The sequence below is a fragment of the Scyliorhinus canicula genome, chromosome 3 (assembly GCF_902713615.1).
Source record: "Scyliorhinus canicula chromosome 3, sScyCan1.1, whole genome shotgun sequence".
Taxonomy (NCBI): Eukaryota; Metazoa; Chordata; class Chondrichthyes; order Carcharhiniformes; family Scyliorhinidae; genus Scyliorhinus; species Scyliorhinus canicula.
In genome coordinates, this window is record NC_052148.1 from 202,318,438 (window position 1) to 202,346,251 (window position 27,814).

The window sequence follows — 27,814 nt, forward strand, 5'->3', positions numbered from 1 at the left end:
TGCCCACCTAATTTCAATGGTTGTGATGCCAGCTGGTGCACCTCCACGCTGGTCTGTGCTCCACAACAGTGCTAGTGAGCAATAGACAGAGAAGGAGGCCCTGGCAATTGTGTAGACCACGCACTACTGACAGCCTACTCTTTCTTAAAGCCAGGCTGCCTCATAAAGAGAGGTTGGAAAAAAGATTGTTGCAATGGAAATTAGTGGTCGACCAGGGCATACAGAGGATCCATAGTGATGGATATGACGCTGGAGCTATTAGTAATTTCGGTGGGCAGGAGGAAAGATTCTCGAGGACCCCCATCAGAGGGAGTGGACGCAAGAACCTAGCAGTTGTGCCACAGGTCTAATGACCTCACACATATGGTCAGCATCAGCCATCTTCACGTGACTTCACTGACCAACCACATCATCAGCTCTCACGGTGCGTCATGCACCCACTCCCTGGCAGTCAAGAAACATGCTTAACATCCAGATACTCCACCTCACTCACCACACCTGCCAATTCTGACAGTCTCACTTCCACCTTTCACTGCCTCTGGGTATTGGGTATGACTTTCCAGGACCTTCTTAGTACTCTTGGGACCACGGCATCGCCCCTGCCAACCTGTGTTACTACTGCGAGCCCATGTGTTAGTTTTTCAAAAGTGATTGGGATACAGTGTTGCTGCCTTGGCCACACTGGCAGCCCTGGTAATAGGAGACCAGCACTGGAGCGAAACATCCCTGTGTGCAGAAAACATTCAGATGAGTTGGGTAGACCAACTTTATGCCTTATCCACCTTGATCTGAATGGGGTGTGGGCATGACTTGAACTGCAGCCTCCACTCACTCTCTATGCTGATCTGTTTCAACATCACCCTCTGTTGTTTGAAAATTAGACATGGAGTACTTGAGTTACCAAGCGTTCCTTCTCACACTGAACTGCCATGTTCAAATTGTGATTCTACCTCTTAATTTTGAATACAGTAATAAATGTATCTTGTCTGAAATATCCAGATGATTTCCTCATTACCATTTTTCTCTTTTTTTTAAAATTTAGAGTACCTAATTCATTTTCTCCAATTAAGGGGTAATTTTAGCGTGGCCAATCCACCTGGCCTGCACATCTTTTGGGTTGTGGGGGTGCAGCCCACATAAACATGGGGAGAATGTGCAAACTCCACACGGACAGTGATCCAGAGCTGGGATCGAATCTGGGACATAGAACAGTACAGCACAGAACAGGCCCTTCGGCCCTCGATGTTGTGCTGAGCAATGATCACCCTACTCAAACCCACGTATCCACCCTATACCAGTAACCCAACAACCCCCCCCCGTTAACCTTACTTTTTAGGACACTATGGGCAATTTATCATGGCCAATCCACCTAACCCGCACATCTTTGGACTGTGGGAGGAAACCGGAGCACCCGGAGGAAACCCTTGCACACACGGGGAGGACGTGCAGACTCCGCACAGACAGTGACCCAGCCGGGAATCGAACCTGGGACCCTGGAGCTGTGAAGCATTTATGCTAACCACCATGCTACCGTGCTGCCACGTGAGGTGCCGTGAGGCAGCAGTGCTAACCCACTGCGCCACCGTGCTGCTCCCCCCCTTATTACCTTTTTTAAAGAAGTGCCAGCATGAATATTCCTCCTTCCTGGATATTCTGGTTCACATTATCTTTAAGGACTTTGACTTTCAGATATCCCACTCGAAAAATGACAAATGATCCAGGGTTAGATTTTCTTGTGCAGAATCGTGTTGGCACAGAGGCAGGTGATTATAAACAGTGGTGCCGATGGCCTCCATGCTAGTCCATTGCCGCCGTTTACGACCATGCTGACTGTTACCAAGTCAGCGGGACTGTCGGAAAGTGAAGATGTTTGCGTTGTTAATTAATTTAAATAATTGATGAGCTCCTTAAGAGCTCCGCTTCTAATATCCCAAAATTTTCACATGTCATTGAGAAACTAGGGGACGGAACAGCTTTAGCCTGTCCTGCACAGGGTTGATAAAGTAGAAATAAATTAAGTTTTAAGAAGACAGAAATTTTCTGCCGCTTGCCGGGTTCCAGCTTTCTATCTGCCCTGGCCCATTTGAAGATGGTGGGTTCTTTCCTTTTTCTAAAATCGTTCACAGTGGTGGCTAAGTGAGGCCGGGACATGGCCTGCTTCTCGGGATTCCCGCCTCCAATCCTCTTGGCCACTGACTGGCTGCCATTCCCAGCCCCTCTCCAATCATGTTTCTGCCTCGATGATGCTGATAGGTACCTGGTTGTTCACGGCCTGGGAATAGAACCTGCCTCCCGATTCCCACCTCCTCTGGGGAAAACCAGCCCTTGCGTCAAATATGGAGGCCTCTAGCCTCCTCCGGCTTAGCCAGAAGTGTGTCTCCTCAATTGTTTATCTTTGCATGGTTAATATTAACTTCATGCTCAAAGGCACATCTGCGATTGACACTGGAATGTCAGAGTTACTAACCTATTTCTGCCGATGGTCCCATTTTCCGTTCACAATGTTGAAAGCCTTTTGAAAACTCATTCACTTATTTGGGCACTCCTGCAGATATGGTGGGATATAAGTCGGGCTTCAGCCTCTTAAGAAATAACCCTAATGTCATGGAACCACAGTGCAGATCAGGAGCAGAGGGAAAGACGAGAGACTCAATGGGCAGAATTTAATGGAAATTTTTTTTCGTTCCTTTGTGACAAGTTTTTAAGGGAGTTTCCTGCTGGCCCTGTCGGTAAGTTCCCCACCATTATCAAACAGCACTTAGTCACTTTTTGGGGTCCTGGGGAGTTTCTCACCAGTTTAGCCCACATTTTTGTTTAGCACTGGGGAGCTGAACTCCAAGATCGGGTCACCATTTTGAAATGGTGCCCCAATCTCTAAGCGAGCTTGTGGGTACTGCATACCCACACCCATGGGCAGTATCACTTCCCACATACATGGGCACTACCCCTCCCACACAAGTGGGGACACTCCGCTATGAGGTCCCTGGGTGTCCCCCCTCTTGAGGCACCCCCTATGCCACCCCTCCAGGATCCCCATCAAACACCTCCCTCAACTTCCCAGAGGCCCCCACTTACCTGCCCTGCATCCCTACCCTTCCAACCCCCCTCCACCCTCCTTTCATGGGCATGGCCCCTCCTCGGGCCCTGATCTTGGCAGCGCCATCCTGGCACCTGGGCAGCCTTGCACTGCCATCCTGGCACTCGGACAGCGCTCCTACCAGTTTTGAGGTGCCACCTGGGCACCTTGGCAGTTCCAAGGTGTCAGCTAGGCAGTGCCAATGCATCCGCATTCCAGGGGGAGGGCCAGGGAGCCACCCTGCACTATCCCAGACCACCCAGGAGTCTCTGATGACCCGGGAGACAGCCCCGGTTGCTTATCCACCTGGTCCACGTTTGTGTGGGCCAATAGTGAACGGCGCCTGGCTACAGCCTCCCTGGGGAGGCTGGTAGATCCCAGGAGATTGGTAGATCCCAGGTAATTGCCCATAAGCAGTTTTAAAAGCTACTTGGGCATGCTATTTGGTCATGCCCCTTTTGGCCATAATTCCAATTCTGACGCCTCGTGAGATGTTGGTATATCCCACGACCCATGAAGGCTGCCGTGAAGCCCACAAGAGGCCTCTCCCGGCATCTACCAGCCATCGCAATGCCCGGTGGATCGTCCCCAATATGTCACACCTTCTTGAGAAGTATTACAATGTAATGGTAAGTATCTTCTTGGAAGGACACCATACCAGACGTTTGCAGATTGCCAATCCTGGAGACATTTCTGACACTGCTAAACACTTATTATTTATTTTATTCAGTTAATCCATTGAGCATTACTAGTTACTTGAGAGACTCTTAAATGATGATACAGACTATTACAGAGAAGGAATATAAAACCAACTGTCTACTATATGGAACAAGCTCAGGTGGAGCCACTTATAAATTCTGCATTTCTGATGGTCACTCACCATCCTGACTTGGAGATATATCACCATTCCTTCACTGTCACTGAGTCAAAAACCTGCATCTTCTTTCTGAACTGCCTGTGGGTAGACCTACACCGCACAGACTGCAGCAGTTCAAGAGGTTGGCTCACCGCTGCCTTCTCCAGGGCAATTGGGGGTGGAAAATAAAAAATGCTGGCCGAGCCAGTGATGTCACATCTTGTGAAATAATTTTTAAAAATTTCTTCTACACACCTTTATGGCTGAACTGTTCACATTCTTGCTGTTCGTGTGATGGTTGGAAACCATTACAACACATTTTGGGCCTGCAGAAGGTTCAGCCATATTACACTGTGATTTGAAGGTCAGTCAAATTTATGACTGTAAATTTGCTGTTGCTTCAAACCTTCCCATTCTCTATTTATTAGTACTCCTATGTTGATCTGTTGAGGTCAGCCTTGTTTGCTAATATTTGATCAAAGGCCATAATCGTTGCAATGGCCACTCCCAAGAACATACATATTGTGTCGAATATCTAGTTCATGGTTCAGGTTAATATTTTAGAAGTAATGGGAGAGCTGTTGTTGTGAAGGTGAGGCAATTAAAATGTTGGGCGTTGGAGATTGCCAAAAGAAAATGGCAGTTCAATAGGTTACCCATGTTTGTTTAATAGAGTCAGAATAGAAGAGTGGCGGATGTGATTCAGTGGACTCGAGTTAAATTACCCTCTGTGGCATGTTTAGAGGGGTGTTTCTTGGCGGCTGCAGTGGAGGGAAACATCTTGCTATTCAACAGCACTTTGCCAGTTTTTTGGCTTGCCAGGGCAGGAAGACTGCTCGCGGATTGGGGCAAAATTTTTAAAGAGCCCCAATCTTTCGACCACCTATGTGCCCCACCGTGGCTTCAGGTCCCCCCACTTCACCCAACTTGCCTCTTCCGGGGTCCTCGGGTTCCCCCCTCACCCCACCTCTTGTGGGCAATATTTCTCCCCCCCCCCCCCCCCCAGGTCCGACCCCTGGCATGGGCAAGCTGGCAATGGGCAGCTTGGTACTGCCAGCCTGGCACACTGGCAGCACCACCTGGGTACTCTGGCAGTGCCACGGTGCCACCCTGTCCTGTCCCCGACCAATGACCCAGGAGACCCACCCTCTCCCCTCCCAGGTGCAATTACGCCTGGTCTATGTTTGTACTGAATGGCACCATGGCAAGGTCTCCCGGCGAATCCCAGACCCTGGTTGAATCTGGCGGAAGTATATTTAAATCTCGCCCACTGAAAGTGAGATCCCGATCGCGATGCCTCGCAGATTCCGTTGAATCTGGTGAGACGTTTTGAGCTTTGCGATTGCCGATGGAGGCCTCTCATGAGATTCAATGGCCTCGCCCCAACACCCCAACACCAAGTCGGCCGTAATACGGCCGCTGAATCATGCCCAGAGGCATAAAACAGCAGGTGGGCTTCCTTAGCTAGAGAACTGGAGATGCGATGCCTACACTGCTTGTAACGAAGTGCAGTCCAAAGAGATATTTTGTTTTGGGAGTTAGAGCTGAATTAATTGAAAAACATTCAGTGAATTCTGAAAGGCTATGTCATCGTGGAGCGGGTTGGAAATAAAAACGGTTCTCTGGTTTCAATTTATCTGTGTGTTTGCTATGAAAGGGAATTGGTTGGAAATTATGCAGAGGTGAGAAGGTGGCAGAAGATCACTGCTTTCGTGCCAGTCAGTTAGGGCTCAGAAACCCTGGCAGCCATTGGTAGCTTGGTACAGCCGTGAGACTGGAATTTCAGAGAAACCCTGTGGCAGTGTCAGCTTAGTGAAGCTGGTTGCCTGTGAAAGAGCTGGTAATTGGAGTGCATCTTTGTGAATCCCATGGGCTGCATTATCAGAAGAGACTGCCCTATCGGGTGGTGAGTAATTGTTGAGGCAGTCAAAGTCAGAGCACATTTGAGGTGATTCAGAAGCTATGGGCTGGATTCTCCGCAGCCTGACACCAAAATCGGGCCCGGCGCCGGCTCTGCGATTCACCGGGTACCGGAAATCAGCGTCGCCGTGGAATACGCCGCGCCGCCGGGGGGCCATTGCCAGAGGCCCGCTCAGTAATCCTCCGCTTCCGACCAGCCGAGTTCCCAGCAGCGTGGAATTAACCACTTGTTGCCAGTCGGGATGCTCGATGGCGGCTGTGGACTCCGGCCTCCACGACCGATGAGCCCGATACAGTTAATATCGGGAGGGATCCTCCCCCTCCCCCAATAGTTCCGCCAGCATCGCAGCAAAATGCTCAGTCGGTCTCGGCCCTTCAACTCCTTCGGGCAGCCCCACAATCCTCACATTCTGTCGCCTGGACCTGTTTTCCAGGTCTTCCATTTTTCCTCACAGATCCATATTAATCTCTTCACCTTCCGCATCTCCTTCCCCATCGAGGTAAGTTGATCACCGTGCTGCAATAACGTCTCCTCCGCTTCCTTCAGCGCCTCCCCTTGCTCCCGCACCTCCGCCACTACGCTCGCCACCGCCGTCGTCACCGGGGAAATCGCCTCCTCCACCAGCACACTCAAAACCTCCCTCATCGCCTTCCTCATTGTCTCCCATGTATTTTGTAAACTGCCTTTCGAATTCCGCAGCCATCACCGTAGTTATTTCTTCAGCCGTAAGCAATGCGGCCTCCCCTGATGCTCCAGCCTCCATTTTCCTTGGTGACCCCGCGGTGACCTTTCTACTCCCCGACGAACTTTCAGCTGTTTTCACAGCCGTTTTCTTACTGGACCTCGACATATCCCTTCCCTGTACTTTCTCCTGGCCTTCACCGCCTTCACTGCCCCTAGGACCGGGCGTCAATCCCCGACAATGCCGTTCCCGAACGGGAGCCCTCCAACGCGCAGCTGCCTCCCGCCCACCATCACCGGAAGTCAGCCGTCACCGCTTCTTCAATGGCCTTGGTGAGATCTTTTCACAGTTGTTCCCTCTGCTGCTAGAATTCAGCTTTCATAAACGCCCTCAAGTCAGCTTGAGGCCTTTAAGCTCGCCCTTTCCCCGCCTGCATGCTGGAAGAGGCGTTTGTCTCTGCTGCAGCTTCAGCCAAATCTTTCACTGTTTCTGTGGGTCTGGTAACCAAGAAACATGCCATTCCTGACGGAAAGTACTCCTCCAACATTCACCTACGCCTTTTCATCAAAATTCCACCCCGTATTGCTTAAAAAAGAGCTCTTTTCTGTAACCTTGGGCAGGAGCTGCCTTGTGTGTGACCACTTACTCCATGGTCCACACCGGAAGCCGGAGACTAGAGTTTTAACAAGGTTTTGTGACTCACAGTGGTCACTGATGTCTGGGTGAATTGTTGTGAAATCCTGTGAAACACAAGTTGGTGTTGTAATGCCCTCAGGAAATGAATCCTGAATGATTGGTGCATGATCATTTGATGAGCTTGCATCTTACTAACGCACTTCTGTTTTTTCCATTTGACTTTTGTTGTGTTATTTTGCCAGTCCTGACTCGCTGTGGCTACACCTTAGGATAATGTTCTTCTGTTTTTGACATTAAAACTACAAAAACACCTTCAAAAGTACTTAATTGAGTGTAAAGCACTTTGGGATATACTGAGATTTTAAAAGGCTATAAATGCAAATCTTTCATTTTATTTGAAACAAAAAGAGACCAGTTTTTATTTTGATTATGTGTACATGGTGATCCGGATCAGCAGGTTTTACCATTACATTCATTGGACAAAAGTCCAGAATAAAGTTATTGCAAAGCGTATGATATAAAGGTGGGAATGGACTATGTGTGTTGCATGCAGATTAAATTGGAAATGCTCCACGTGCTGAGTCACCTGTGAATATTTTTCACATCAAGAATATTAAAATACCTCATTTCAAATCTTATCCTGTTCATTATAAATAAAGTGGGGGCTAAATCTCTTCAAGATGAGGTGTAGTGTGGTTGGGCCAGACGCTGGGAGCCATGGTCGAAGAGAATCAGACCCATGGATGAGAAATGGCACAACAAGGGAGAGGGCACGCTCCAAGCTTTTCCGATCGGAGGCCTTGGTGGAGGAGGTAGTAAGGATGAGAGATGTCTTATGTTTTCACAAGGGGAAATTGGGGTCTTCCAGAAACACTATTAAACGCTGACTAATGGCTGAGATGGTCAGTGTCAGGAGTCGAGCCTTGGGGACATGGATGCAGTGCAACAAGAAGTTCATTAACCTCACATGTTACACGTATGGTCAAGGCCAGTGAATACAGCCATATCCTACCAACTACACCATTAGCCTGTCACTGTTTCATGCACCACAACCAACCACTCACCCACCAACAATCTCCTCTCACTCAGGCTTCACATCTAACATTCATCTGTTTCACTTCACGCTCCCTCAATTAACACAGCTGCAAGTCACATTTCCACATTTCACAGACTGTACACGCAACCAGTTATTCAACCATGGAATCCACATCAGCCAAATAGAATGCAACTCACAAGCACACTTCTGTCTCTCTCTTCCAGGATAGACAACCACACGTTGTACCTGGAATTCCACACCCCTTCATAGGAGATGGTGCTGGCCATTATTGGAATGGCCATTGCTGAGGCTATCCAGGCATGAATCAAACTATTGAAGATAGCGATATCCTCATACTTAATCCCGTCACATCCACTTGTCTCTCATCCTACACCCTCTTCTGACTTGTAAGCTGCAGATGGTGTAACAGTGCACAACTTATACACTCCCCCACCACATGTGACCAGACCAGACGATGACTAAAAAGAGTGAAGATAATTCACACCACCATCACTTGATTTCACTCGCAGTTACCAGCTCAGATACTGATCCTGCACAAATCTAAAGGGATAGATTTAGAGGCAGGATCTGCATATGGACTGCAACCAGGGTAGGGGTCAAGGAAAAGCACAGGTTCCAGCTTGTGTGGAGGGTGAGGTCGCACACGCATTCTGCTGCTTTTTATCTTCACCTCTCCACACACTGTGGCTATTGGAGACTTATGATGACGTATCCTTGGTCCCCTCCTACTTCACATCTCCATAATGATACAACATCATCCAAACATAAATTGGGTTTCACATCAAAGGTGTAAGTCATAACAACCATCTGCACCTCACCAATGCCTCTCTCGAACCTTCATAATTCTGTGCTATCAAGTGGCTTGTCTGACATCCGGTCCTAAGTGTGCACAAAGTTCTCTGGTCAAACATTGGCAAGATGCCTTCATTCAAAAAGGGGTGGAGAGAGAAAGCAGGAAACTACAGGCCAGTGCGCCTAACATTTGTTAGAAACCATTATTAAAGATGTTATAGAATGGAACTTGGAAAAATTCAAGGCAATCAGGCAGCATCAACATGGTTTTCTGAAAGAGAAATCATGTTTAACCAATTTATTGCAGTTCTTAGAAGGAATCACATATGCTGTAGATAAAGGAGAACAAGTGGATGTACTGTACTTAGATTTCCAGAAGACATTTGACAAAGTGCCACATCAAAGGTTATTGCAGGAAATAAATGTTCATGATGTGGGCGGGGATATATACTAACATGGATTGAAGATTGGCCAGCTAACAGGAAACAGAGAGTTGGCATAAATGGGTCTTTTTCTGGTTGGCAGTATGTGACGAGTGGTGTGCCACAGAGATCAGTGATGGGGCCTCAACTTCTTACAATTTATATAAATGACTTGGATGAAGGGACTTAAGGTACAGTTGCTAAATGTGCTGATGACACAGATAGATGGAAAGTAAATTGTGAAGAGGATGCAAGGAGGCTACAAAGGGACAGAGTTAGGTTAAATGGGTAGGGAGAAATCTGGTAAATGTAGTATCATGTGGGCAAAAGTGAAATAGTCCATTTTAGCAGGAAGAATAAATAGAATGTTATCATTTATTGTGAAGGGAATTGATGACGTAAGTAGGGAGGTTGTGCTTCAGTTGTAAGTAACTAAAGTCATCATAGTCCCAGATGACCATCGAATGCTTTCCCCTTTTGAGGAGGAGAGCTGATTGGTGATGATTTAACGTGAGGGTCATCACACTTCAGGCAAGGAGTGGGAATTGGAACCTTCATGAATAACCTCAGCCGGCAGGGGAATTGAATCCACTTTGTTAGCCTTGCCTTGCATCACAAACCGGCTGTCCAGCCAACTGAGCTAAAGCAGCTTCAGTTGCACAGGGCATTGGAGTATTGTGTCCAGTATTGGTCGTCTTATTTAAGGAAAGATGTAAATGCGTCAGAGAAGGTTTACTACGCTAATACGAGGAATGGGTGGGCTGTCTTAGGAAAGGTTGGAGAGGTTAGGATTGTATCTGCTAGAGTTTAGAAGCGTAAGAGGCCACTTGATTGAAGTCTTTAAGATCCTGAGGGATATTGCCAGGGTGGGTGTGGAGAGAATGTTTCCACTTGTCAGCGAATCTAGAAATAGGGGTCACTGTTTAAAAATAAGGGGTCACTCATCTAAGACAGATGAGGAGAAATATTTTCTCTCACAGGGTTCTGAGTCTCTGGAACTGTGTTCCTCGAAAGCTAATGGAAGCAGCCGCACCGCATAAAACTCCCGGTTTCCACGAAATAAACGGATGGAGAATGGCCAGGTTTGTGGCCACGCAAGGCGACGATCTGCAATGGTCGCGCCCAAAAACATGGCACTGGCCGTGCGTGGACCGGACCTGCCAGATAAGATAGTGCCCCCTGGTCACCCCCCACCAGTCCCCCAACCCTCGCAAAAGCCCCAACAGCACGGCTCCCGCCCGACTGTGTCGGTGCTGGAGACAGTCTGCAGCCGCCATGCCAGGTTCTCGCACGGCTGAGACCACAAGTGAACTGCGCCGTTGGGAACTCGGCCCATCGGGAGAGGAGCATTGGGTTAGGGTTCAGGTGACGCGCTGAAGCAGTCTCAACGGCGAGTTCCACGTGCTCTGAATGACGCCATTTTGGAGGGTGCGGAGCGTGTGGGATCTTGTCAAAGGCGTTGTCAAAATCCATATAAACTACATCAACTGCTCTTCCTTCATCATCACAGTCAGGTTGCTTTATCAAAAAATTCAATCAAATTTGTTAGGCATGAGCTCCCTCTGACAAAGCCATGCTGACTCTCCCGAATCACCCCATGCCTTTCCAAATGGAAACTAATTCTCCCCTTCAGAATTTTCTCCAGTCGTTTCTCTACCATTAACGTGAGACTCACCGGTCTGTGCTACTCTGGTTTATCTCTACCATGCTTCTTGAAAAGTAGAACATTAGCTGTTCTCTGGTCCTCTGGAACTTCCCCCATGGCCAGAGAGGATTCTAAAAAAACCTGCGTCAAAGTCCCTACAATTTCCTGCTTTGCCTACCACAGCAGCCTCAGATGCAATTCATCCAGACCTGAGATTTGTCCGTTTTTAGGCCCTTCAAAGCCTCCGATATCTCCTCACTCCCTACGTCAAACTGCTCAAGGTCTCAGCCCCATTTCCTGAATTCTGTACCTACGTCCTACTTCCCCTGAGTGAAGATCGATGAGACGTATTCATTTAACATCCTAGCAATGTCCTGCTGCTTCACACACAGATCAGATTGCCCCCTTAGTCTCTAATAGGCTCTACTCTTTCCACAGTTAACCTCTTCCCCTTAATGTGTTTATAGAATATCTTAGCGTTCTCCCGAATCGTATTTCAAAGTCACTTTTCATAACCCCTTTTTTGCTCTTCTAATTGCTTTCTTAAGATCCCTTTTGCATTTCCTATATTCCTTGAGGGCTACAGTTGGATTTCTCCCTTTGGACGTGCTAAAAGCCTTTCCATTCCTCCTTATCCACTCCTGGATTGTCCTAGACATCCAGGGATCCCTGAACTTATTGCTCCGACATTTCTCTTTATGGGAAACATGTTGGACCTGTACTCTTCCCAATTCCTTTTTGATTGCCCTCCACAGCTCCGCTGCAGATTTTCCCGCAAGAAGCTGTGCCCGGTGAACTTTGACCAGATCTTGCCTTTTTTAGTAAAATCTGCCCTGCCCCAATCCAAAACCATCTTTTGCAGCTCATCTTTTTCCTTGTCCATAACAAACTTGAACCATACTGTGTTGTGGTCGCTATCACCAAAATGCTCCCCCACCGCCATATTGGACCCTTGCTTCCTTCCCCAAAACCAGATCCATCATTGCTCCATCTTTTGTTGGCCTTTGACATATTGATGTAAAATTCCCCTGAATACGTTTCAAGAAATCGCCCCCTCAAACCCTTTCACTATGACAATCCCAATTTATGTTGGGGAAGTTGAAATCCCCAGTATAGCTACCCAATTATTATTCTTACTCATCTCTATAATTTTTCTACATATCTGATCTATTTCCCACTGACTCTTTGGGGGCCTATAATACATTTCCAGTAATATGGCTGACCTCTTAGTATTCCTACGTTCTACCCATAAAGCCTTGTTTGAAGACCCTTCCAAGATATCGGCACAATCTACCGGCCATGTTGCACTCAAGCAAGAGCGTACGCTGCCAGTAGATCCTGAGAGAGGCCTCTGCGAGCTTCCCGGCAGCTTTTACACCTTGTGGGATATACCCAAGTACTTTTAAACCTACTTAGGTGAGCTTACGCAGGGTCTACTGGCTCCCTGGGATCTACCGACCTCGCCAGCGAGGCTGCAGCCAGGTACTGTCCACACAAATGTGGATCAGGTGGAATGGTATCGGGGGTGGGGCGGGGGGGGGGGGGGGGGGGGATGTCTCAGGCCATCCCAGGGATAGTGCAGGGTGGCCCCTTGGGTCTCCCCCTTGAACGTGGACACCTAGTCACTGTCTACCTGGCACCTTGGCACCGCCACTCTGGCATTGTCAAGGTGACCGGGTGGCAATGCCAAGGTGGCACTGCTAAGGGTCAGGGCCTGATGGGGGGGGGGGTCCAATGCCAATGAAAGGAGGGTGGAAGGGGAGATTGAAGGGTGGGAGGGGTACAGGGCAGGTACGTAGGGGCCTCTGGGAGGTTGTGGGGTGGGGGTCCTTAAAGGGGAGAGTGCCTGTAAGGGGGCACAGGGTCCTGAAGAGGAGGGGCCCACAGACTCACCATAGCGGGGTGTCCTCACTCGGGGAGGTGTGTGGGGTAGTGCCCATGAGTGGGGAGTAGTGACATTGCCCATGGGTGGCATGTGGGGGACCCATAAGCTCACTTAGCGATCGGGCACCCTTTCAAAATAGCAGGATTGGGATGGGGGGTTTAAAGGGAGAGGGAAGGGGATGGGAGGAGGGTTGGAGTCACATGGAGAGTTGGGGCTTGAATGCTCCCTGGGGGGGGGGGGGGTTGGTATCTGCTCGCTCAAGCTGCCCGGTGTATGTTGTTGACACTGAAGGCCAGTCCTCCTGGTCACACTCCCCGACCTGACAGCTGCCGCCACCTCATCCCAGGCAGCATTGGCTGCCTTGCGGCTGACTGTCGTGGATCCTCGGGGAACAGGTTATCCCTCCTGGCTTCCATGGCATCTAGCAGCCTCCCCAGATCTGTGCCCCCGAATCTTGAGGCTGGTTTCCTCGGTGCCATTGTTGCGAGCTGACTGGGGTTGGCTGAGTAAGTGCAGCTTAAGTGCTGCTCGACCTTGTGAGCAGGGGGCTGGTGAGTGCGTTCACGGCAAATCAGCTGGCGAGCCTTCATTTGCGGCGAGAAGTCTGTGAGGCCTTGCTAAGTGGACCAATTAATGTTGAATAGCGTTTCCGGCCTCACTGGGCCTAGTGCTGCGAAGCTTGAGGCAATTTCCGTTCACTACCACAGTTTTTGTCCGGAGAAACGTTTCCAGAGAATTGCACCCTCGTGTCATTTGATAGCGGTGGGGAACTCCCTGTAAAACCCTCCATAGTGAATTTAGAAACTTCTCCATTAAATTCCACCCATCATCTCTCCTCGTTGCAGTAATTGATTCCTTAATTAATAGTGCATCAGCACCTCCCTTTTTACACCCTCCTCTGTCTCGCCTAAACATTCTTTTTTTTTAAATTTAGAGCACCCAATTATTATTTTTTTATTTTCCAATTAATGGGCAATTTAGCGTGGCCAATCCACCCAACCTGCACATCTTTGGGTTGTGGGGGTGAAACCCACGCAGACATGGGGAGAATGTGCTAACTCCACATGGACAGTGACCCAGGGCCGGGATTCGAACCTGGTTCCTCAGCGCCGCAGTCCTAGTGCTATCCACTGCGCCACATGCCGCATCGCCTAAACATCCTTTAACCACTGAATTCTAAGTTGCCAGCCCTACCCTTCCCTTAACCATGTCTCTATAATGGCAACAATATCACAATTACATGTGTCAATCCACTTCCTTAATTTATCAATCTTACCTGTTACACTCCGAACATTGAAATAAAGAACATCCACCTTGTCTTACTCTCTTGACATTCAATATGGCTGAGCTCACTCCAACTTCCTTCCTTTACGATAGCATGATATGTTTCTATATTTACTAATACTCTGTGTCCCTTCCCCTGCCAAACTAGTTTAAGCTTATCCCAACAGTGCTAGCAAACATACCTGCAAGGGTGTTGGTCCCAATGTGGTTCAGGTGCAGATCATCCCACTTGTACATGTCCCACCTTCCCCAGTAACGGTCTAGTGTTTGAAGCATCTAAAAACCTCCCTCCTGCACCAACTCTTAAGCCACGTATTCATCTGCCCTAATATCCTATTTCTATACTCGCTAGCATGTCACACAGGGAGTAATCCAGAGATTGTAAACTTCGAGGTCCTGCTTTTTAATCTACTGCTTAGCTCCCTGAATTCTTGGTGCAAGACCTCATCCTGCGTTATACCTATATCGTTGGTGCCAACATGTACCACGATCTCTGACTTTTCACCCTCCCCTTTCGGATGCCCTGCAGCCATTCAGTGACATCCCTGACTCTGGCACCAGGGAGGCAACACAACATCCATCTTTGACTGCAGAAACACCTGCCTGCTCCCCGACGAATGAATCCCTTATTACATTTGTTCTTCCTTTTTGCTTCCTCCCCTCCTGTACTGTCAAGCCGCTTGTGGTGCCAGAAGCTTGGCCCTGACTGCACTCCTCTGAGACACCAGCTTCCAAAATGCAATACTGATTTGTGAGCGGGATCCCAGGGGACTCCTGCACCAACTGCTTGTTCTTCCTGGACTGCCGGCGGTCACCCAATTCCTTTTTTCCTCTTGTCTCTTGAGTTGCAGTGTGACCACCTCTCTGAACATATTATCCATGTGACACTCAGCCTCACAGATGTGCCACAGTGTCTCCAGCTGCTGCTCAAGCTCTGAAACCAGGAGCTGCAGCTGGGGGCACTTCCCACACATGTGGTCATCTAAGACACGGTCCAAGACTTCCCCCATGTAACAGGCCACACATTCCACTCAGCTGTCATCACCTGACGTGTCTTAAATGTAAAATTTATGCCTTTAACTAGAACAAATCAGAAAGTGATGCTTTTTCCAACAAATAATATGTTTTTTTGAGCTTCAGCATTTCAGAAGGTTAGAATGGTTATAAGAGATGTAGGGAGAGAATCTATGGGGGACAGCTCGCAGAGTCGCCAGGCTCCAGCACCATCTTGCTTTTTCCTTCAGAAAACGCGCTGATTTTAAAATAAAACCCAAGAGTGACATCACAGAAAAGCAGTCAGCTGATTGGTAAGCCTCAACTCCACATGCTGCTGACTCCCGATAACCTTTAACTCCCTTCTTGGTAAAGAATCTCTGCCTTAAAGATTTCCAGTGACCCTATCTGCACTGCTTTCTGGGAAGAGAGTTCCAAAGACACACAACCTCTAAGAGAAAACAAATTCTCATCTCCATCTTAAATGGAAGTTCCCTTATTTTTAAACTGTGTCCCCTGGTTCTAGTCTCTCCCACCGGAGAAGCATCCTTTCAGCAACCATATATTCAGCTTCTTCATCCAAACCATTGATATAAATTGTAAATAGTTGAGGCCCCAGCACTGATCCCAGTGGCATGCCACCCGAAAATGACCCACTCATACCTATTTTGTTAGCTAACCAATCCTCTATCCATGCTAATATATAATTATCTACAGTATGAGCTCTTATTTTGCGTAGTAATCTTTGATGTGGCACCCATCTGATTCACTAATGTCCTTTAGGGAAGGAAATGTGCCATCCTTGCCTGGTCTGGCCCACGTGTGACTCCAGATCCCTTAAGGGCAATTAGGGATGGGCAATAAATGCTGGCCCAGCTTGCGACGCCCACGTCCCATGAACAAATTTTTAAAAACCTTGTCAAATGCCATCTGGAAATCTTAAGTTCAGCTCCCTTTGTTTGTTACGTCCTTAAAGAACTCCAATAAATTAGTCAAACATGATCTTCCTTTCACAAAACCATGTTGACTCTGCCCGATTGCATTGAGATTTTCAAAATGCCCCACAATAACCTCCTTAATTATAGATTCCAGTGGTTTTCCTGTGACAGTTGTTAAGCTAACTGTAGTTGCCTGCTTTCCATCTCCATCCTTTCTTGAATAGACTAGTCACATTCGCTATTTTCCAATCTGAAGAGACATTTCCAGAATCTCGGGAATTTTGGAAAATTGAAAAAAATGCATCAGCTATCTCTGTAGCCACTTCTTTTAGGATACTGTCCATCAGGAGCTGGGGACTTGTCAGCCTTTAGTTCTAATAATTTTATTAGTAACCTTTCCTTTTTTTTAATACCCGGTAATTGTTTTTTTTATTGGGTTTTTGAACAAGGTATAATTACCGTTATGTACACAGGATAAGAAACATATATATATATATAGAAGAGAAGGGCACACCCAAACATACCAAAGAGAAGAAAATAGTACATAGTAAAAAAAAACACAATAAAAAATGAAATAGAATAACTGGTAGGGTATTGTGCACCAGCTCGACAGCTGCAGCTCTGTACACCTCGCAAAATTATTTACAACACATAAGTAGGCGACTGTTTGCGGGGCGGGGGGGGGGGGGGGGGGGAATTGGGGAGCCAAATATACATTTGGGTGCCGGGGAGATAATTACAGTGTGCGATACTTTGCTGTGTTTCGTGTTGTTGTCGCCTGCTTCTCCCGGACGGATCTTGCTGCTGTCTCGCGTTCGCCTCCGCTTCTGCTGCTCCGCCCGTCATCTGTCTTTATTTTCCTAATTTCCCGCTCCTGGAGATGTCATGCACGTTTTGGTATCCCGTGCCTTCCTTCCGGCTCCCCCCCCCCCCCCCCCCCCCCCCCACCCCCACCTCGCTGGTTCTCCTCTCTTGTCCCCCCCCCCCACGGTTTGCCTATCTTTCCTTAGGTTTAGCTGCCACCCTCCCTCCCTCCCGGTCTATCTCTCCCTTTTATGCCTTGGCTACTTTCCCCTGATTCTTGACTACTTTCCCCTGATTCTTGGCTACCTGGCTATTCTTCCTCTTGTTTGTTGGCCACAAACAAGTCCCGGAACAGTCGCGTGAATGGCTCCCACGTTCTGTGGAAGCCGTCGTCTGACCCTCGGATGGCGAATTAGATTTTCTCCATTTGGAGAGATTCCCAGAGGTTGGACAGCCAGTCTGCAGCTCTGGGTGGTGCTGCTGACCGCCAGCCAAACAGGATTCTACAGCGGGCCATCAGGGAGGCAAAGGCAAGGGTGTCCGCCCTCCTCCCCAGGAATAGATCTGGCTGGTTTAGTAACCTTTCCTTGCTGATTGTAATTGTTTTAAGTTCCTCCGCTCCCTTCCTTTCGTCTCCTGAATCACAATTATATCTGGGATATTATTTGCTCTACAATGATGACAGACACAAAGTATCTGTTCAGTTCATCTGCTGTTTCCTTATTAATTCCCATTTTCACTCACCTTCACTTACTCCTTTCCCTTTTAAATACCTGTAGAAACGCTTACTACCTGTTTTTATATTTCTAGCTAACTTTCTCTGGTACTCTAATTTCTCTCTCCTTATTAATCTTTTAGTCATTCCTTGCTCATAATATTCCGTTCAATCTTTTGACCTGCCACTCAAGGAATTGTACACTTTTTCTTTCAATTTGATAGTATCTTTAACTTTCTTAGTTAACCAGGGATGGTGTGTCCTTCACTTGGAGTCTTTCTTCCTCACTGGAATGTATATTTTTTTGAGTATTCTGACATATCTCCTTGGGAGGTGGTGGCATGGAGATATTGCCACTTGGTTAGTAATCCAGAGACCTGGGGTAATGCTTTCGGGACCTGGGTTCAAAGCTGACCAAAGCAGATGGTGGAATTTGAATTCAATAAAAATATCTGGAATTAAAAGTCTGAGGATGGCCATGAAACCATTGTTGATTGTTGTAAAAACCTAATGTCCTTTAGGGAAGGAAACGTGCCACCCTTACCCAGTCTGGCCTACATATGACTTCCTGCACAGCAATGTGGTTGATTCTTAACTACCCTCTGAAATGGCTTATGAAGCTACTCCGTTCAATAGCAATTAGGGATGCGTAATAAATGCTGACCCAGTCATCGATGCCCACATCCCATTAAAATGTCTGGCACTGCATCTCCACTGGCCTATCCCTTAACCTAATTTCCCTGTTCACGTCAGTCAATTCTGCCTTCATACCCTCTTCATTGCCCTTATTTAAGTTTAAAACACTAGCCTGCGGCCCACTAAACTCTCCACAAACTGAATGTGAAATTCAAGCATATTATGATCACTTTTATCTAGGGATGCCCTTATTATGAGAGCATTGATTAATCCTTATCATTGCATATTACCAAATTCAGAATAGCACCAACTCTGGTTGGTGCTAGAATGTGCTGCTCTAAGAAAACTGTCCCAAAAACACTCTATGATCTCATCACCCAGATTACCTTTGCCAATCCAATTCACCCAATCTATATGTAAAAGGAAATGATTGCGGATGCTGGAATCTGAAACAAAAACAGAAATTTTGATCTGCAGAAAGAAAGGTAATTTATTTCTATTGTACTATTGTATCAGTGTCATCCTTTCTGAGCTTCCTGTCCTTCCAAAATGTCATAGATGCTTGAATATTCAGGTCCCAGTCTTTGTCATTCTGCTGCCATGATTTATGTAATGACTATCAGATCATACATATTTATTTCTATTTAAGCGGTCAATTCAGCTTCTTTGTTGCAACTGCTACATGCATTCAGATAAAGAGTGTTTGATCCTGTCTTTTTTTTAACCATTAAAAAATCTCTAGTCTTAACTACTGGTGCATTCTTAGGCGTGTGCATTCTGTCCCTTCCTGCTGCACTCTGATCAATATTTCCCTTATTCCTACCGTGCTCTCTTACCTTGTCTTCTCTCTTTGATTTATCACGTCTTCCCAAACTTGATCTCTCTCCCCATTATTTCGTTTAAAGCCGCCTCTAGTTATGCGACTCACCAGAATCCTCATCCCAACATTATTCAGGTGAAGCCGGTACAGCTCCCACTTTCCTGATTTCTCCTATCCCTGAGCCCCGCATCTAACTCTCGAATTTGATTTACCCAATGCCAATTTACTCATGGCTTAGGTAGTAACCCAAAGAGGCTCTGCTTTTTAATTGAGCCCTTAGCTGCTAATACTTTCAGCAGAGCCTCTTTTTTAGCTCCGCTAATGTCATTAGTATCGACATGGACCACAGTCACAGGATCCAGCCTCTCCCACTGCAAGTTCCTCTCCAGCCCAGAGCAGGTGCACCCAACCCTGGCACCAGGCAGGCAACACAGCTGTCTAGACTCTTGCTCTGGGCTGCAGAGAACTGTGTTTATCCTTTAACAGGCTAATCGACCTATATTCCAGGTAGCCACATCATTTCTTGATGGGTGCAGAGGAAAACCATTCGGAAGGAGTCATGCCAGGCACAAGAGGAATTTCCAAAGACAAATAGAAAGGCTGCAAGCAAGACTATGGTTTACTTCAGAAGAAGAATTTGCTTTTGAAGGAGGGAGAGCTTGCCGCTGTTTCAAGTTATTTTAATAATCTCATTTAGCCTTCTGTTGGAGATATTGGGCGGGATTCTCGTTCAGCTGATGCCAGAATCGTGAAATGTGATTGGGCGGAGAATCGGTTCTGATGCCAAAATCGTGGCAAGCGCCGGTTTCATCCAAATTGCAATTCTCCGGTGCCTTAGCAGCGGCGTCAATGTGTTCCTCTCCACACGTACAGTAAACGGCATCTGCATATCATTAAGAGGCCCGACCCGGTATTCTCCGGAGCCTCCGCGATCTTCTGCCTCCACGGGGGGGGGGGGGGGGGGGGGGGGGGGAGGAGGAGGAGAGTTCCTGACGATGAGTTTCACTTGTGCTTTTGAAAATCGAGAAGCAGGCGCTGTGGCTGATGATGGAGAGAGAGGAGGTGGGACATGGAGAGACCTGACCGTGGGCTGCTGGTCCTGACACTGGCTGGGGTCGGGGCGGGGGAGGAGAGACGGAAGACCGGAGTGACGGGGGATGGACCGTAGTTGGGGTGATGGGAGGGGAGGGGAACATCCTTGCGAGTCACCGGCACAGGCCCCAACACCTCCTTTCTTGGGGTACCCAACGGCCCCCAAACTACTCCATGGGATGGGGGCTCACCCCAGAGGCCCCCCGCCACCTCGCACTGCCAGTCCCGGAGGCCCGCTGTGGTCTCAACCAGGATCTGCATGCTCGCAGCCATGGAGCACAGAGAGTGGACCACCTCTGTCTGGGATTGTGCCACAGGACATTGTGACTGGGCCACCACCTCTTGGTGTGTGTCACATCAGCCAGTGACTGCACCATCTCCCTCTGAGTGTGTGTCACATCAGCCAGTGACTGCACCATCTCCCTCTGGGTGTGTGTCACATCAACCAGTGACTGCACCATCTCCCTCTGAGTGTGTGTCACATCAGCCAGTGACTGCACCATCTCCCTCTGGGTATGGGTCACATCAGCCAGTGACTGCACCATCTCCCTCTGGGTGTGTGTCACATCAACCAGTGACTGCACCATCTCCCTCTGAGTGTGTGTCACATCAACCAGTGACTGCACCATCTCCCTCTGAGTGTGTGTCACATCAGCCAGTGACTGCACCATCTCCCTCTGAGTGTGTGTCACATCAGCCAGTGACTGCACCATCTCCCTCTGGGTATGGGTCACATCAGCCAGTGACTGCACCATCTCCCTCTGGGACTAGGTCATCTCCCTCTGAGTGTGTGTCACATCAGCCAGTGACTGCACCATCTCCCTCTGGGTATGGGTCACATCAGCCAGTGACTGCACCATCTCCCTCTGAGTGTGTGTCACATCAGCCAGTGACTGCACCATCTCCCTCTGGGTATGGGTCACATCAGCCAGTGACTGCACCATCTCCCCCTGGGACTGGGCCACTTCCAGTGTGTTTGCGCCACGTTGGCCAGCACACAGGCAATGCTGCCGACGCTCTTAGCCATGGGGCCCTGTGACTGGGCCATGCTCAGGACCACCGCTGAAATGTCCAGCTCTGGCACATGGCAGCCTGTGAGAGGACAGCCCTGTCCTGGGCTCGATCAACATCTGCACAGATTTCCCCAAGCCTTGGACATGCTGATCCATGGCCGAAACCCTTGCCATCAAGGCCTCCATCGCGTACACCAGCCATGCGGTGTTGACCAGGGTGGCACACGTGTCTGGCAGATGGTTGCACTCCTCCACCTGTGCCAGCAGGTGGTGGATGCTTGGCAATAACCCCTCATGTAGTCCCTGGCTCTGCGATTGCATCTCCATGATCGATGGGACTGTCCCAACCAGAAACCTGAAACCTATCTGGACGGTAGCTAGTCCCTGGGGTCGGGCCGTCCTCCGACCATCCACCTCCTCAGGAGTTCTTACCTCCACCTGCTGTACCGGAGCATGTGTGTGGTGTGCACCAGAGAGTGCCTTGGGAGCTCTTCACTAAGGTTACCAACTGAGGTGCGTGTCTCTGGGATGATGTAGGGTGTTAGAGATACCTGTGACGGGTAATCTGTGTCATCATCGGACTTGAGCTCCGGGGTGTTCTGGGATTCAGGTTGATGGCTGCTGTCCATATCCCTGTCTTCGTTGCTGGTCAACACCTGGGGTTCTGGCTGTAGCTGGGAGCGGGGTACACCAGAAGTACCCGCCCTATCGCCGGCAGCTCCCGCAAGACGCATGATTAGACCACGAGCTGGGGGGAGTGGGGTGTGTGTTGGGGCCTGGGGGGGGGGGGGGAGCTGTTTGGGAGGGGTTGAGTGGTGGATTGAGGGGGTGAGGGTGGATTGAGGGGGTGGTGACACACGGTCGCGGGGAGCTGCAACTCAATGGGGCCTCTCTTCCTCACCGATGCCGATCTCCACCTCAGCGATTGCCGACAACTCTGATGGTCTCTGGCACCTGTGCTCAGGCACGGTGAATGGCGGCAGCTGGCATCCTCCTTCCCGGGCCAGGGTAGGGTGTTGCCCACCTCTCCTCCACGGCGTCCAACAGAGTCACCAGCTCAGCCTCTGTAAAACGGGGTGCCGCCCAGCAGAGGAATGGTAACATCTCCAAGGGCATCCTCAAAGCCTCCTTGAAAAAGTGCAACATCCCCACTGACACCTGGCAATGACTGGCCCAAGACCGCCTGAAGTGGGGGAACAGCATCCGGGAAGGAGCTGAACACCTTGAGTTTTATCACTGGGAACAAACTGACACCAAGTGTCGACAGCAAAAGGAACGCGGGGCAACCAGGACAAAGCAATCACTCGCTCTCACCCGCTCCTGCAACCACCATCTGCTCCATATGTCAGAGACTGTAGGTCACGCATTGCACTCCTCAGTCCCCCAACAACTCATTTTTAGTGTGGGAGCAAAAAACATCCTCAACTCCGAGGGACTGTCTAAACAGGAACAGATGCACTAAGATGTCCGTTCCTCCCTGACAGGATCCTGAATGCTAAACTGTTGGCACAAGTCAGCAAAATGTAAAAAGAAGCTCATACTAGCTGCTGCTCCAATTCTTCAATGGATTTAACAGTCTTCTTGGTAAAAACATCTGCCTCCAAATGTTCCTGCTGCAGCTTCCACCAGCCCGTGCCAGGATGCCGTTATGTGGGTGCATATGACTGGCTTTCTATTCATGGCCTGACCCCTCTCACCCTGAATGCCTGTTTGGGCTCACTGCCCATCCCTTTCTTAGCTAACCTGCCAGGAGCCCACTAGTTCAGTGTTCTTCAAACTTTTTTTCCGGGGACCCGTTTTTACCAACCGGCCAACCTTCGGGACCCAACCCGGCCGACCTTCGCGACCAACGCCGGCCGACCTGCGCTACCCACCATTTTCTCTTACCTTGTTTGCTGCTGACAAAAATGGAGGAAATGGTTTTGGTTCCTTTTGACCCTCGTACATGCACCTCCAATGCAACCTGTTGGATGAAGGTGAAGCATTCCGGTGTCGGAAAGTATGGAGTCTCCATCTGTCCAAAGTTCTGCATTTTTTTGTCCTGTAAAATTTTATCAAATAAAACCCCCTCGAACTTGTAAAAAAATACAAAAATAAAATAAATGAAAAAAATAAAAGTTAAATGAATAAACCCCCCCTGAACTCGTAAAACAAAAAGCTGTGGCCGTTTAAAAAAAAAAAGCGGCTGCACTGCGCATGCGTGCCCGATCATCGGCGCGCATGTGCATAGTTTTGCGCATGCGCACTGATGATCTGGCACGCATGTGCAGTGCGGCCGCATTTGTTTGCATGTTCGTGGCCATTTTGAAGGACGCTTGCAGCCGCCGTTATGAACAGCCGGCTGCTGTGGCTGTTGCGTGCAGATTTGCGTGATCGGGAGCGCCGCAATGGATGGTTCCGTGACCCTCCCGACACCTGCCCGCGACCCACGAGTTTGACAATGCCTGCACTAGGTGACCACAAGATGCCTTATTTGCCGACTTAAAAAGCTGTGTGCAAGAAGTGGCGAAACACGCACTTCCGCGTGGATTTCCCGCCTCACCACAAACTCCAAACACATCCAAAAATGTGAAATTCACCCTAGAGTTGCCATGGCCTGTGTAGCGACTGCTAAACTTCTGAGGAGAATCAGGCATGAGCCATCACAGTAAAAAGTCATGATGTGGAGATGCCGGCGTTGGACTGGGGTGAGCACAGTAAGAAGTCTTACAACACCAGGTTAAAGTCCAACAGGTTTGTTTCAAACACGAGCTTTCGGAGCACGGCTCCTTCTTCAGGTGAATTCCCTGAAGAAGGAGCCGTGCTCCGAAAGCTCGTGTTTGAAACAAACCTGTTGGACTTTAACCTGGTGTTGTAAGACTTCTTACAGTAAAAAGTCAGACCAAGCAGCACTTACTTTGTTCCCAAAACCATGAGCAAAACATACAATTTCTCCTCCCCATGCTTTCTGACTGAGCACATTTGCTCATCTCTGTGTAAATGTAGACAATCTAAAACTGAGAAAGATTAATTAACAGTGATTGATAATGACCAAACCTGGTCTGAAAATACTATCGGGTTGCCAGAATATTAATGCTCTTGAAAAACCTCTTGGTATTTGTGAATTTTAACTTAAGAATTTAACATATGAAGTTCTATATTTATTCTGGGGAAAGATTAGACCTTGGATCATGAACCCTATGGTACATTATCTCGAAGTACCTCTTGCACAGACAATGTTACATTGCTGCCTCCACAGAAAATAGTTCCTTGCACTGAAAATGTTCAACAACAGTTTTTTAGTATCTGACTTAATTTTCAACAGAGTGACTTTAGAGAGGTCCAATGTGTTGGTTGGCATGCTCAAAGCAGCTATATTCAGAGAGGATCATGAGCACCCAAATTTTATTTCTTTGTGAGCCACAAACAGAAATGGTATGGAAGTGCCCACACCCTGGATTCTTTCAAACATGAGAGGTTTTATTAAGAAGTGTTGCTCATACAATCTAAGATGATGATCTGCAAAGCCAGTGCAAGCACTATGCTGATATCACTACACATCATGTGACACTTATACATAGAAACATATGTAGAAAATAGAAGCAGGAGGAGGCCACTCAGCCCTTCGAGTCTGCACCGACCCTCTGAAAGAGCACTCCACCTAGGCCCAATCCCCACCCTCGTAACCCCACCTAGGGGCAATTTAGCACGGACAATCCACTTAACCCTCACATCTTTGGACTGTGGGAGGAAACTAGAGCACCCGGAGGAAATGCATGCAGACACTGGGAGATTGTGCAAACTCCACACACACAATTACCTCGGCTGGAATTGAACCGAGGCTAACCACTGTGTGACCGTGCCATCCAGATCTTAAGGAGAGGGATGAAAAGGGGAAGTTAAAGAAAGGAAATGCAAATTCACCTCTATCGTGAAGCGAGCATACTACAGTAACAGTCTCCCAATTGTTGCCGGCTTCCCCGCTCCCACTGGGGTCTTCCCCTGGCACATTCCCAGCACAGATTGGCAGTGTAAATATGTGTCAGGGGCAGTACCAGGGCACTTCCTGGGAATGTCCTGGTATTACACCAGGGAGTATACTTGCCACTGCAGCCCAGAGGTATTCCCTTGACTGCCTCACGTCTGGCCAAACCTGTTATAAACATTGGCGAGGTATAAATATTTTGTGAAAGGGCATCATTTGGCGGGGGATGTTAATAACATGGAAATGTATTAAAATTTATTAAAATGAGGCACTTGCCCTGTGGCCATGAATCTCATGACATCACCAGAGAGGGTTGTGGAAATGGGGAAATGCGATCTTTCCGGCAAGAATTGTGTTTCCCGATTCTCTCGAGGTTTTCCACCATCGCCTCCGATCCTACGGACAGCGAGTGCGGGCTCAGAATCGGCGCCTATGTCATCATTCCTTCACGGTTTCGGAGTCAAAATCCTGCAAAAACCTCCCGAACAGCACTGTGGTCTACCTCCAGTACAGACTGCAGTGGTTCATGGAAGTGGTTCCCCATCACCTTCTCGAGGGGAATTAGGGAAATGCAACAAATGCTGACCGAGCCTGCGACGCCCAAATCCTGTGAAAGATAAAGTAAAATAAACGCCTGTGAATAGGATGGCAATCAGAATGGTAAAAAGTGAGGCAGACATTCTTGAGAAATAATGCGATATATGTTCTACCACTTTGGCCCTTGCTGATATTTTGTGTTTATGTGAACAATTGATGCATTTGTGCCAACCTGAGACCATCGATGTAATTTTGAAGATTCATTCTAAATTATTTTGTTCAAATGTCCCTGCGAGTTGGATTTTCACCCCCTTGAGCAGCAGCAGAATTTAAACATTGAAATGTCTCCTGTGTTGTGCGTTTGTGATAAACGCAAATGTCCTGAGGGTGTTATATTCCCTTGAAAAAAAATAATGGGCTAAAATGGCTGTTAGGGCCTTCTGACATGGTGTATGACTCTATTAGCCCGTCCTGGCTGCGAACCAATAAGAGTGATAAGTAATTCTCTGATAATTTGGACTAGAAAGACGCATGTTCGAAGCCATACACAATGCTGTCAAATTTAATTTGTGTAGGAGAAGAAAATTCCAATCTGGGAAAAGTATTATTGAGTCTTTTAAAAGTTGATATTTTATAGCACATATTAAACTGGTAAACTTAGCCCCATCGGTTTTAAATGTCTGTGCCTATTAATTTCAGCCATTAGAATTGGTCCTGTGAGGTTGAAGAGCTTCACTAATTGCAGTGAGTTTCAATGCCTCAGTCATCCCTCATTGTAAATTTCTGCCGTTGCTGCTCAGGTTGCCACAGCAACAGTCGGTAAGTAGTATAGCGGTTGGAAAAATTAAGTAATGAACATATGTCATCCACCCTATAATAAGTTTTCTTTTTGAATGAGCGTATATAGTCCTATTTATTTATCTTTCTCCCCATCCTTTTTTCAGACCATGCATTGATATTAGTTGGTGGTCTAATCCTGGGTCCCCAGAGAACAGACGACTTTTCCTCTGAGAATGTTGGGGGGATGGGGGGGGGGAATGACAAATTGGATTGCAGTGTGATTGGTCAGATGAACCCTAGTTACAGGCTTGTTGCCTTTTAAGTATCTTATCGGCAGTGAGGTCAGATCACACAGAAGTGCAGGTTTTATTGCACTCCGTTGAAAAATGAAAATTGGGAAAATGCAATCTTTTTTTAAGTACGAGACATCCTTCATATGCTTTTTAAAAATAAAAGACAGAAGAAGTGTTTGCTGATTGGGGACTGAAACATGAGGAAATTCTACAGACTCGACTACAAATAATTTACTGAGCTGATAGATGTTTTCAGATGAATTTCCTTTCACTTCAGGCATTGTGACTAACAGATGGCGCCAGCCTCACTACATTCTTCAAAGTGCTATCTCTCTTTGTAACCCCCCCACCCACCGCAATCTGCAGTTTCAACTTTTAAACTTTATTTGAATCCCCTGCCGTGACTTGTTTTGGATGTAATTGTTGTTATCATCAGTACATTGATGAAGAATAATTCAAAGTGCCTTTAGACCTACATCTAACTAAAATACTTTGTGGAATTTCTAATTGTTTAATGTGTGCTTCTTAAACTAATAGAATGTGTTTTCATTCTGTGTATTTTTTTCTATTTCTGCAGTACATGCTGTAATTTCAAATATGTTGCCTTTGCAGAAACATTGGGCTGCATTCTCTGTTTCAGCGGCAATGTGCTGACTGAAACAGAGAATTCTCAGGGTTTTAGGACATCAAAATCGGCAGCGAACCCTCACCTATTCCGGAACCGGCAAGCGGCTAGCAGCGACACCGGGTGAAACTCCCAGCTCCTGCGGCGAAAGCGGCCGGAGAATGGCCGGGCATGCACACGGCAACGACCTGCAGCGGTCGCGCCGTACAACATGGCGCCGGCTGTGCCCGGACCTGACTCACCAAATGCGACCCCACGGGCTACCCCCTGGCCACCCCCCACCTGTCCCCTACAGCCCCCAAGGAGGTCCCGGCTGAGAGTGGGGGGGCGCTGGACACAGTCTGCAGC

General features: G+C 48.1%; 1 protein-coding gene across 5 annotated transcripts in view; it reads left to right on the forward strand.

Moving 5' to 3' along the window:
* The window catches only part of fhdc1 (FH2 domain containing 1), a 159,647-nt gene that overhangs the window by 70,653 nt on the left and 61,180 nt on the right, over positions 1–27,814 (forward strand). The gene's annotated exons all lie outside the window — the stretch shown is intronic.